Consider the following 13,246-nt stretch of genomic DNA (forward strand, 5'->3'; position numbering starts at 1 on the left):
GGGCTACATGGGAACCAAGTGGGCATGGTCCAAAAATGGGCATCTTATATGGGGCCCACTCGGGTCAGCTAAGTAGGTCCCATATGGGAGAAAACTGGTGGGCTACCAATGTGGGTCCTAGCTGGGTCACAAATGGGAAATGAGTGCATGGGCTTAAAATGGGCAACACAAATGGGCCCCATATGGGTTTACCAAATGGGGTAGACATGGGCAAACACAATCAGTCCCATATAGGCTGCCCACATGGGCCCATGGTAGAACCCATATAGGTAACCTCTATATGGGTTCTGAATGGGGAAATACATATTGGGCCCGCTTGGGCAAACCAAATGGGTCAGACATGGGTAAACACAATCAGTCCCATATAGGCTACCCACATGGGCCCAAGATAGTACCCACATAGGTAACCTCTATATGGGTTCTGAATGGGGAAATACATATTGGGCCCGCTTGGGCAAACCATATGGGTCAGACATGGGTAAACACAATCAGTCCCATATAGGCTACCCACATGGGCCCATGGTAGAACCCATATAGGTAACCTCTATATGGGTTCTGAATGGGGAAATACATATTGGGCCCGCTTGGGCAAACCATATGGGACAGACATGGGTAAACACAATCAGTCCCATATAGGCTGCCTACATGGGCCCAAGATAGTACCCACATAGGTAACCTCTATATGGGTTCTGAATGGGGAAATACATATTTGGCCCGTTTGGGCAAACCATATGGGTCAGACATGGGCAAACACAATGAGTCCCATATAGGCTACCCACATGGGCCCATGGTAGAACCCATATAGGTAATCTCTTTATGGTTTCTGAATGGGGAAATACATATGGGGCCCGCTTGGGCAAACCATATGGGTCAGATATGGGCAAACACAATCAGTCCCATATAGGCTACCTACATGGGCCCAAGATAGTACCCACATAGGTAACCTCTATATGGGTTCTGAATGGGGAAATACATATTGGGCCCGCTTGGGCAAACCAAATGGGGTAGACATGGGCAAACACAATCAGTCCCATATGGGCTACCCACATGGGCCCAAGATAGTACCCACATAGGTAACCTCTATATGGGTTCTGAATGGGGAAATACATATTGGGCCCGCTTGGGCAAACCAAATGGGGTAGACATGGGCAAACACAATCAGTCCCATATGGGCTACCCACATGGGCCCAAGATAGTACCCACATAGGTAATCTCTTTATGGTTTCTGAATGGGGAAATACATATGGGGCCCGCTTAGGCAAACCATATGGGTGAGACATGGGCAAACACAATCAGTCCCATATAGGCTACCTACATGGGCCCAAGATAGTACCCACATAGGTAACCTCTATATGGGTTCTGAATGGGCAAACTCATATGGGGCCCGCTTTGATAAACAATATGGGTGAGACATGGGCAAACACAATCAGTCCCATATAGGCTGCCCACATGGGCCCAAGATAGTACCCACATAGGTAACCTCTATATGGGTTCTGAATGGGGAAATACATATTTGGCCCGTTTGGGCAAACCATGGGTCAGACATGGGCAAACACAATGAGTCCCATATAGGCTACCCACATGGGCCCATGGTAGAACCCATATAGGTAATCTCTTTATGGTTTCTGAATGGGGAAATACATATGGGGCCCGCTTAGGCAAACCATATGGGTGAGACATGGGCAAACACAATCAGTCCCATATAGGCTACCTACATGGGCCCAAGATAGTACCCACATAGGTAACCTCTATATGGGTTCTGAATGGGCAAACTCATATGGGGCCCGCTTTGATAAACAATATGGGTGAGACATGGGCAAACACAATCAGTCCCATATAGGCTACCTACATGGGCCCAAGATAGTACCCACATAGGTAATCTCTATATGGGTTCTGAATGGGCAAACTCATATGGGGCCCGCTTTGATAAACCATATGAGTAGGACACACAATCAGCCCCATATAGGCTGCCTACATGGGTCCAAGGTAGCACCAAGTGGCAACCTTCCAGCTGGCTCCGTCCACTTTGGGCTTTAAAAATGCTCTTCAGAAACCTACTGGAGACGTCATGTTTTATACAGTCTATGGGTAGTACCCACATAGGTAATATTTGGATCAGTGTCAGAATGGAGAAATACATATGGAGCACTTTTGGACAAACCAAATATGGGCAAACAAGCCAAAAATGGGTGGGTTGGGTAAGAGAATAATGGGGTTAGGAGTGCATTATATGTGAGTATAATATATGCCAGGACTGTTCAGCTCCAGTCCTGGAGGGCTGGTGTCCAGCAGACATTAAAACCAACCCCAATCAAACATACCTGTTTTAACTTACAAGTAATTTGGAACATTGTTATTAGCTTGTTTGGCATGTTTGGTTAAAGCTAGAATTAAACTCAGCAAGAAAAACGATCTTAAAGGCTGTTGATGAGTTCAGAAGTCAGGAGTTGAAGAACCCTTGTAGAGGTAAACTAGGTCAAACCCTGGTGGTGTCAGAAATGGCCTGGTGCACATATTTTAGTGTCTGAAATTGGGCAAGAGACACAGTCATTAACATTAAATATCAAATGTGTTTAGTGCCTGATTTTGTGAGTTACAGCAAATGCTTATCTCCATACAGTTATTTTAAAATGTATACAAATTGTTCAAAATATTTTGATATGAAGAATATGAAAATGAAGAATGGGTTACAAAAGGCTACTTAATCTATCAAAATAATGGGATTATAATGGCTGTTGCACATGGTTGTTGCTAGTTTTGATTTCTTCTACCTGGGTATATAATTCAGTATATAAATGATGAGGTATATTATCTTGAACATTGAAAGGTAAGGCTCATCAGATGGTGAAATAGCCCAAGTAAAGAAAGATAGAATGGAAATTCATATTTTTGAAGGGAATCCAATGTAAATTACAGTTTTTTTTAATTCGCTTTGGTACTATTTTCACAAGTAAGGTGTACATTTTCAAAACTCATTCTTTCAAAACCTGATCTCATGCTTTCATTCAGTTGCACATATTTTCAGCCCACATAATCATTGTTTCAAACACAAGATTATTATAATATGTTGGTTTAATCACCGAAACACAACAATATTATCATCTTTCAGTTTAGTACTTTAAACAATCAGTTCATCCAACAGCGAACAATGCAAGATACTTGTTTCAAATCTCCCTCGTTTCTGAATTATCTACAGTAACACAGGCTACATATGCCTCATTAGAAAATACACTTACATTACCTAACTTGTGTCATTGAACCCATGATGTTTGTAATAGTATTCAGTGTGTTATCTGGTGTGATAAAGTTATGACACTGCCATGAGGTTCTGTGCTATATCAGAGTTTGCTGCCAATAAGTGTTCTCACTGTATATGACTGAATCTACTGTAGTTGAGCTTTAAAGGGTTACAGTTACAGTAATGTGACAGTCTCTACCATGGTAATCGGTTTACAGTATCACATGGCATACATACTGTAATGTAAAATGCTATATTTCATGCCATCTGTCTGATGTTACACCGTCATTGACTATTTCCACTCCCTTATACTCTATTCTGCTCTATTCACAAATTGCAAATATTTCGGTCCAATGAACTGTGAATTAAACATTTATAAAGATGAAACACTTATTTTGTATAGTGAAAAGGATACTTTGTGGTTTTGTGTATTGTATTCACACAATTGAAAATATGCTGAAATGTTTGAAAAAAGTGCACTTTTGATGATCTGTTGTGATCTTGTGATTTTTTTACGGTCTATGGTTGTGATATTAGCACTATGAGTTTTGAAAATGTACACCTTGCTTGTGAAAATAGTAACAAAGCGAACAAAAAACTGCAAGAAATCATACTTGCAGCAAACAAACTTTTTTAATAAAGCAAACGTTACATAATAAAGTGCAGTTTAATTTTCTTTTTCAATCCTAGTCAGCACTTTCCTTCAAAGTTTAAATATGGTTCAAATAATGTAAGTTGTTGTTTCAACGTTGACACAATGTTGATATAACATGTAATGCTAAGCTGTTGAAAAAGGTTAAAAAAAAACTTATAAATCAATATACATTTTTTTTCCAGATCTGTATGTTGACTCAATGTCTTGTCTTCAAGAAATATATGCCTTTCAAATTATTATTTTGTTAGCATTTTATCTATTTCGTTCAAAACCATTAAAAAATCTAAATGTATATGTTAAAATTTAATTATTATAAGTATCAATAATAATAATAATGGATGTCATTTAATCCTGGAGAGCAGTGCAGCATAAACTTTTTGTGTGATTTTGTGTACAATTTTGTGTGTGAGGCTATAGTTTACCATGCAGTAATGTATTTTATTTATACTTTGTCATGAAAATACTATTCGACCAGCTAATCAAATAATACAGCCTAAATAACACTAAACACATACATTTCTTTGAAAAATAAAATAATCTTTCCATTACCATGCTGAAACAATTGCTATTGGTTGTTTCACCTTGCTTCTTTGCATCATGATTGGTTAATCGTGCTGTCATCTACGTAACTGGCCAATGACAACTGTGCGCGCCCTTTTACCGGTCGAGTTTCAAAATACGTGAGTTTGAATTGGTAACGAGTCGCGTGCTACTGCTCAGCAAGATTTCTGTCAGTCCCCGATTAATGTGTCTGTTAAGTTATTATTTTTTAACTAATTTGAGTTGTGGCATGTTAACGGAGAACAAAAGCTGGAATGAGAACACAGAGGAAGGGTCAGACTCAGACTGGATCGTGAGGTACTGCAAACATATGCAATATCAGGTAAGATAATATTTTTCAGTCATAGTAAAGTTGTGTTGTGTGTTCATGTAACGTTACTTAATGTATGTATCCCAATATCATTTTAGATACACAGATAGATGAATAGCCTAAATAAATATATTTGTTTAAAAGGTATCCAATTAAAATAAGCGGATGAGCGTGTTAATATAGTTAATGGAATATTAAATAATGCAGATAAACAAATCTTGTGTTAATGGTGTTCATTAACTTAAATAAATGCTCTGTGTACACATGAGAGCTTTATAAATGGGTAACAGACGTAACGTTACAACCTGCAGTGTCTGTGTAACTTACTGCTTCATTAAAGATGTTGAAATGAGATGCTAATCGCGATTAGCGTATTTGCACGTATTTCAATGTTTCCTCTCATGTATCATAATGTTGTAACGTTAGTTTAAAACGAGGGACATTGGAATTAGTAAAGTGACTGATAAAAGCATCATTTACACTAGGAAACTCTATGTAGAACACAGCCAACTGCTAATGATAAGATGTCTGTTTACATTTATTTTTGATCAAGCACTGGAAGAAGATCCAGAAACGAATCCATTTATCAACTGCAGTGAGATATTAGTCTGTTTTAACCATTGTTTCTAAACCTTACATTGGGATTAATGTAGTTAAAAGTTATTTTCATCATCAAAATTACATTTGTAAGACGTTTCCTTTTCCTCCACTAACGTTAGTGATAATACATCTGAGTAACTTTTGTCTTTTCTTCCTCTGAAGTGACATAAAGAAAGAAGAACTTATCACCATCATCATCATCAGTCCTTTATTTAATTCACTGGAGAACATCAAGGGAAAGACCCTCATGACTCTCAGAGATGTCATGACAGGAAAAATGCGGCTGCAGGTAAATTTATTAGATTGATATCTGTGTGCCATTTGGCTTTTTTAAAGCTACAATTTTGTTTACCTTGCTATGATACATCTAGGAAAAGAGACCGTTGTTGTGAATCCAATGTAATTTGGGTATTTCATTTTTTTTTTATATATATATATGAATATAAATATGTTTAACATTTTAATTGTATACAAACTAAGTCTCAAAGTTCACCATTTGTTCATGTTGTCTGAATGTTTTATAATGGCAAATGTTGTTAGAATTTCGATACATTTTGTTGTATTTTTCAATACATTTCTTTTTAAGGACTTGTCAGCCGACCCCACCCCAGATTGACCGGGGATTCCGCTGATTAATGGCGATTTGGTGGAGGATTGTTCTTCATCTGCTACACTGCATGGAGCACTGCTGCACTATCACTTATGGTATGGAATGGATTCATTAACCTTTTGTGATATGTGAGGTGTTTTGATTTTACTTAATTTAATTAAAGGAACACTCCATCGTTTTTAGAAATAGGGCTTATTCAACATCTTTCCTACATTTAGATATGTGGGCAAATGCATTTTTGTCTCCGTGCATGCATTGTTTTAGTTTGGCAGGGTCGCTGCTAGCTTAGCTTAGCATAATGAATGGAATCCTATGTTGCCAGGTAGCATGTCCTGAGTAAAAGTGATAAAAAAAAAACACCTAATTACTTCTTGTGGCCTGCGTATACACAATGAGTACAAATAGCGATGCAGTTTTTTCCAGTTCACTTTATCACACCGGAAAAATCCTCCTCACGTCCTCCGGCTGTTGAGCGATCGCAACTTCCTCCTCTTGTCATTCTATTTACAAAGCACGCAGGCGTAGCTCCTCTTCTGAAAACTCAAGCTATGGTTCTGGATCTTGACTTTCTAAGTAACCCTCTTCGTCTCTAACAAAATCAGCCATGTTCATCGCCGTTCATGTACTGTATGAAAAATAGCCACCTACTATTCACGGAAGTTTGGGGATTTCATGTGTTGTGTGATATCTCTGCGCCCAAGTAGCAGTGCTTCGCCTGTGCTTCCCCATAATATAGTCCCAAGTCAATATCTGGGGTGCGTTTCCCAAAACCATAGTTGCTAACTAAGTTAGCAACTTTGTTGGTTGCAATGCAATTTCCCATTGCCAACGACCTAAGTTGCTAACAGGTTAGCAACTATGGTTTTGGGAAACACCCCCGCCTAGGAAATCGCCTAGTCTTAATCTGCATCGCTGTTTGTACTCGTTGTGAATATGCAGGCCACAAGAAGTAATTAGGTTGGGGTTTTTTTTATCATGTTTACTCAGGACATGCTAGCTGGCAACATAGGATTCCATTCATTATGCTAAGCTAAGCTAGCGGCGACCCTGCCAAACTAAAACAATGCATGCACTAAGACAAAAATGCATTTGCCCACATATCTAAATGTAGGAAAGATGTTGAATACCGTAAGCCCTATTTCTAAAAACGGTGGAGTGTTCCTTTAAATGTACTTACTTAATTAGATTTTACACAATTAACATAATACAATGTGTAGTTAGGATTTTGAAATAAGTGTAATAGTTCTACATATCAGAAATGTACAGAGCCACATATATTATCAGAAAATAGAGCTACTGATTAATTGTTAAATTATTGTGATCTCGCTTCAAACACCCACACAATATTTTTTCCGAAATGACAACGATTCGTTCGTAGCTAACATTCATATCTGCGTTGTCACTGCCAGTAGAAATAAACTAAATAAAGTGATCAGGTTGATGTGTGCGTTTATGTCACAAGCGTGTAACGTTACCGAACTGTTTCCGAATGCAATCTTTAACAGTTCACAGTCGGCTTGTTTTAAGCGCAGAACACACTTCAATTTCGAGTTTCCACACGAACATATTAAGTATTCAGTCCATTTTACCACGAAATTCAAACGATAAATGCCATTTTGACGCTCGATGTGGTGTGACTGATCACTGACCAATAAACATGAATGCCCATCTTGTCATGTAACGTTAGCATCACATTTACCTCAGGCAGTCATTCAGTGTCCACAGAATTTAATTCACTGGAGAAATCAACTCTTTCAATAAATATATGCACTATATTAGCCTATATATTCATTATATTCTACTTTACCTGTTAGTGATGTCTTGATTATTTCAAGCATGTTAAATAAACCTGTCATGAAAATGACAGACACTGTATAAATTATTATATTTCAACAATGAATTGGATGAAAAACAATTTTACAATTCGATTTAGAAGTTAATGCAAAAACTGCCTTATGCGAAGTTTACATGTTTGCATACAATGTGTTATTTGAGTGTTGATTATTATACCTAAAAATAAATAGCAACTGAATTTAGGCTAATAGTTTTGGCTCTGTTGTTAACCTTTAAAGGTCCTGTTCTTCGTGATCCCATTTTTCAAACTTTAGTTAGTGTGTAATGTTGCTGTTAGAGCATATATAATACCTGTAAAATTATAAAGCTCAAAGTTCAATGCCAAGCGAGATATTTTATTTAACAGAAGTTCCCTTTCAAAGCCTACAGCGAACGGCCGGTTGGGACTACATCTCTGTACATCCTGCTTTAATTACGTCAGTAGAGCAGTTTGTCGACTAACCTCCGCCCACAAGAATACACGAAAAAGGGGGCGTGGTCTTGTTGCTCCTGCGTGGAGAAGAGGAAGTGCTGCGTTCGGTTGCGTTTGTATAATGTTTGTTGCCATGTCGTCGAGACGCTGTTATTTTCATCCCGGAGTCAAGTCACCTTTGTTTGGCTTTCCCAGGGACGCTGTACTTAGAGATCATTGAGCGCATGCATCCCCGTTATGGTGAGAGGCGTGACCTTTCCGGTAACGTGCGCTCTGCGTGCGCTAAGCTGCTGTCGAATCACAACACGGGAACCGCTGGCACAATCAGAACTCGTTACGTGTTTCTGAAGGAGGGACTTCATAGAACAGGGAAATCTTTCGAGCCGTTTTGAGGACAGTGAAAACAGCGGTACACAGATAAGTAAATTGTGTGAAAAATACTGTGTTTTTTTACACGCGAAACATGAACACATGTTATATTGCACACTGTAAACACAATCAAAGCTTAAAAAAAAACACGAAAAACGGGACCTTTAATATTAGTGTGCAAGTAAGGGCTCCCTATATAGTTTACAGAAATGTCTTCAATAAACTTTTAGATATAATTGAATTAATTCAAGGACAGACACTTTTTCTTCTTCAGTAAACCACTGTTAAATATAAAAATAAATAAAAAGCAATTTTGTAAAACTGCTGTACCGAACTCGTACCGAACCGTGATTTCTAAACCAAGGTACCGAACCGTCAGTTTTGTGTACTGTTACACCCCTAATGTCAGTCTTTTATTTTTTATTTGTGTCATGCGTCACAACACTTCCCTGAGTTGCAGGCGTTTCTTTGTTGTAAATAAAATTATTTTTAAAATATTAAATGTCATTCACTTTAAGTCACGCTCAGAAATGTGTAATTTGCATATTAAAATCACAAACAAAAAAATCGAGCCAGGGGCACGCACCCCCCACCCCCCACTGTCACCTTTTTTACTCTGAGTTTGCAGGTCTGCATACTAACCATCCTCCTTTGTTTTAAAATGCAGACTTAATATTCAGGTCTTTTTAACCACACTATTGTTATTTCTGTGTTACAATTATTCAAATGATCACAGAAGTAAAAAGTTTATGGTTTAGATATAAACACTGTCTACAGTAGCAAGTAAATCACCTTTTGAAAGGAACTTGACACTTAAAATAAAAATTGTCACATTGTTACACCCGTAGGTGGCGACAAGAGATTTGTTAAAAAAAGTAATGAAACATGTATTTTAGTGAGTCATTAAATCATTCATTCAAACTAGGGGTGTCGATTTAACGCGTACATTTTGATTATTTACTTACGGTAAAAAATAACGCGTTAAAATTATTAACGCATTTAGCGCACTTGCCCCGTCCCTACTTAGGTCATGAAAAATATGATGCAGGGCAACAACTGACTGCGTAATGAACCCTATAGAATGCAATTCTATAAAAGGCCTAAGAAAACGGTGTGCCTAAAATGCAAGATATAGGGCAAAAATGTTTCAGTCTCTGGGCGTTTTTACACTGTCCGTGTCAGAGCGCGATGTTCCTGCCGGTGCTGTGTGCGAATACACATACACTGCAGACTCACTCTCGTATCCAAGGTAAATCATCAACACCATCATCCCTTACATGTGTTTTATTGAATTAAATACATCATCATCTGATAAAACGCATGCGCAGGTTACTTTTCTTGCCCACCCGGGTCTGTGTTGCGTTCACATTTGAGCGAATCGAATGAATGACTCAATGACTTACTCCATTAGACATTTAGTTTATTATTTAGAGTATAATTTCATATTTCAATATGAATAAAAACAAACAGTAAAGTTCACCCAAAAATATTTCTATTTGATTACTTTAAATTATATTTTGGGACTAACTTCTCAGGCAAATTTTATGTGTGATTAATTAGATTAAAAAATGTAATTGCTTGACAGCCCTAATTCAAACAGTTTTTACATTCAGATTAAACATTTTAAATTGACTGCAGAAAATAACATTTAGTCAGATTTAGCACCATTTTTAATATTACCCTGATTAAACCAAGCAAAAAAGTGAAATTTTTAATGTTATATTGTATAGCTATATCTAAAAAACAAATTGTTTTGCAGAGGCTCTCAAAAAGACTGCACTGGTGATGTCAAAGATCAACCGGCAAGAAGCTGAGTGGGAACTCTCAAAATGGTTCACTGGGACAAGAGACGGAGGAGGACTGAGGGTGTCTAGAATGCACAAATGACTGTCTACAGTGTAAGCAGTACTGAAAAATGTATAGTGGCTGCTGCTTATAATTGTCCCCACTGTATGTATAGGTACTGAAATGTTAAAAATGCTGCTATGAACGCTGTTGAGCTGTAATCGTAAACACCTCTGACTGGCCATTGTGCTCACACGCTCATTGGATGTGTATGTGATTGGATACAATGATCAACGCACGGGAGCGTTTGAAAGCAGAAAGAAGTGTTTGAAAGTGTTTTCAAAGCGGGAGCATTTGAAAGCACAAGCAGGCATCAACCAGCGGACCGGTAGGTTGATAGGCACCTGCATTCAAACACTCCCATGTGTATCTGTTTAAGCGCTCAGTGAAAAGCATAATTGATTTATATTAACAACATGTTTTTGAAGCGCTGGTCATTGTAGCCAATCACATTTGATGAGCGTGTGAGCACAATGGGCAATCAGAGTTATTTACGATTCTGATCAACAGTGCTCAAAGCGTCAAATTTTTTTAAAATTTCAGTACCGACTTGGTATTGCGGTCTGTACTTTTGACAACACTAATTCACTGTATTTCCTGTTCAAATGCCCAAAGCTTTGAGTAAAGATTGTTTAAATACAGGTTCAAAATGTGTATTAACTTTAATTATTACAATTATTTAAACATTAGGTATATACCTTTAAAAAGATACTCTTCAAACAGCTTAAATATTGTTTCCGGAAATGTCAGAATATAGCATAATGTGATTGGTAGTTTCAATAAAATTGATATTTGAAAAACTTTTAATCTCACTGTGTGCTCTAATGCTTTAAAATGTATTTGTGTGGTGTTGCTACTCATTTAGATGGAACCCAGATGATCCTTAATGGGGCCCCATGCGTATGATCCCTAGTTGTGCCCCACCTAAAGCCCTGTGAAATCCTGCTTAAAACCCACATGAACAAGTTGCTGGGGCCAACATGGAACCCGTGGACAAACCCACTTACAGCCCGTATTTCAGCCCATATAGAAACCATGTAGTACCCACATAAAACCTAAAGCTGGGACTGAGATGGGTCTTCTGTATGTTGCCCACTTGGGTCCCACCTAGTGGCAAGTGTCATCTTATATGAAATCTATGTGGGCAAGTAATATGGGGCCATTATGGAACCCGCGGACAATCCCATATTGAGCCCATTTTTCAGCCCATTTCAAACCCACATGGGCCCCACATATAAATTTTGTCTGGGTTAAAGCTGGGACCGAGATGGGTCTTCTGTATGTTGCCCACTTGGGTCCCACCTAGTGGCAAGTGTCATCCTATATGAAATCCATGTGGGCAATTGGCATGGGGCCATTATGGAACCCGCGGACAATCCCATATTGAGCCCATTTTTCAGCCCATTTCATACCCACATGGGCCCCATATATACATTTTGTCTGGGTTAAAGCTGGGACCGAGATGGGTCTTCTGTATGTTGCCCACTTGGGTCCCACCTAGTGGCAAGTGTCATCCTATATGAAATCCATGTGGGCAACTAACATGGGGCCATTATGGAACCCGCGGACAATCCCATATGGGGCCCATTTTTCAGCCCATTTCATACCCATATGGGCCCCACATATAAATGTTGGCTGGGAGCGACTTTCTTCTGGCATGTTCTGCAGACAGGATGACCATCTTCGATTAAGTTTCCCTCAGGACTTTTGTAAAAGCCAAAATATGACCATACCTCAGATTTGGTCCTTTTAGAAGGCTGAACAAACCCCCGAGTGCTGTCACTGCCTTCTGCCATTTCTTCTCATTCAAAAACAGCGTTGCGCGCACCTGACTGTCAGTACATTTTATCGTGGTTTATTACGGTGGCCCAGTAGTGCACAACACAACGAAATTTAAAAAGCATACATAAGTTCACAACACAACGAAATAAATCCACAACACAACGGAATGAAACCACAACACAACGAAATCAAGACACAACACAACGAAATCAAGCCACAACACAAATAAAAATCCACAACACAACGAAATCAAGTCACAACACAACGAAAAGTCCACAACACAACGAAATAGCCACAACACAACGGAAATGCTCCCAACCACTCGGGGGCACTCGGAGCGCTGTAAAGTTGTCATGCACTGTTCTATAGAGTCGCCAATCTTACAAAGAAATCAATACCACAATTAGTTTTAACAGTATGTAGGCTAACCATTGTTTATCTATATGAAAAATTAATTTAAAATCACCTACATGCATTATAGCTGCATATTTATGCTCAAGAATGCTTTGACCCGATCCCACCGCGCTAAGGGAACGTCTACCAATTCCACCAATTGGTTGAAACGTATAATTTGTATGAATTAAAATTACTTTTAACATTTAAAAACAGACATGTTAAAATTTCACAGCTTGATTGTATTGGTAAAATTGACTTTATAATGCACAACACAACATTGGACTTTGAAAATTAAAAAAAAAATTTTTTAATTCATACAAATTATGTTTCAACTTGGTGGAATTGGCAGACGCTCCCTTAGCGCCGAGGCAGCGGGTCAAAGCGTTCTCGAGTATAAATATGCAGCTATTTTGCACGTAAGTGATTTTTAATTGATATTTCATGTCGATATACAACTGCACACTTAAAACTGATCGTAGTGTTTAAATATTTGTAAGATTGGCGAATCTATAGAACAATGCAAGGAAAACTAACTTTACCGCACTCCGAGAGTCCCCTAGTGGTCAGGAGCATTTCCGTTGTGTTGTGGCTATTTCGTTGTGTTGTGGACTTTT

The 13,246-nt window shown here is 38.5% G+C and overlaps 1 long non-coding RNA gene across 1 annotated transcript; it reads left to right on the top strand.

Annotated features, from left to right (window-relative positions):
• The first annotated feature begins 5,545 nt into the window (after nucleotides 1-5,545).
• LOC307118309 lies at nucleotides 5,546-10,490 on the top strand. Its single transcript, XR_013815524.1, has 3 exons — nucleotides 5,546-5,653; nucleotides 5,951-6,069; nucleotides 10,369-10,490. It is a non-coding gene; the product is annotated as an uncharacterized lncRNA (long non-coding RNA).
• Nucleotides 10,491-13,246: the final 2,756 nt, after the last annotated feature.

The sequence above is a fragment of the Gobio gobio genome (assembly GCF_949357685.1).
Source record: "Gobio gobio genome assembly, chromosome: 22".
Classification (NCBI taxonomy): domain Eukaryota; kingdom Metazoa; phylum Chordata; class Actinopteri; order Cypriniformes; family Gobionidae; genus Gobio; species Gobio gobio.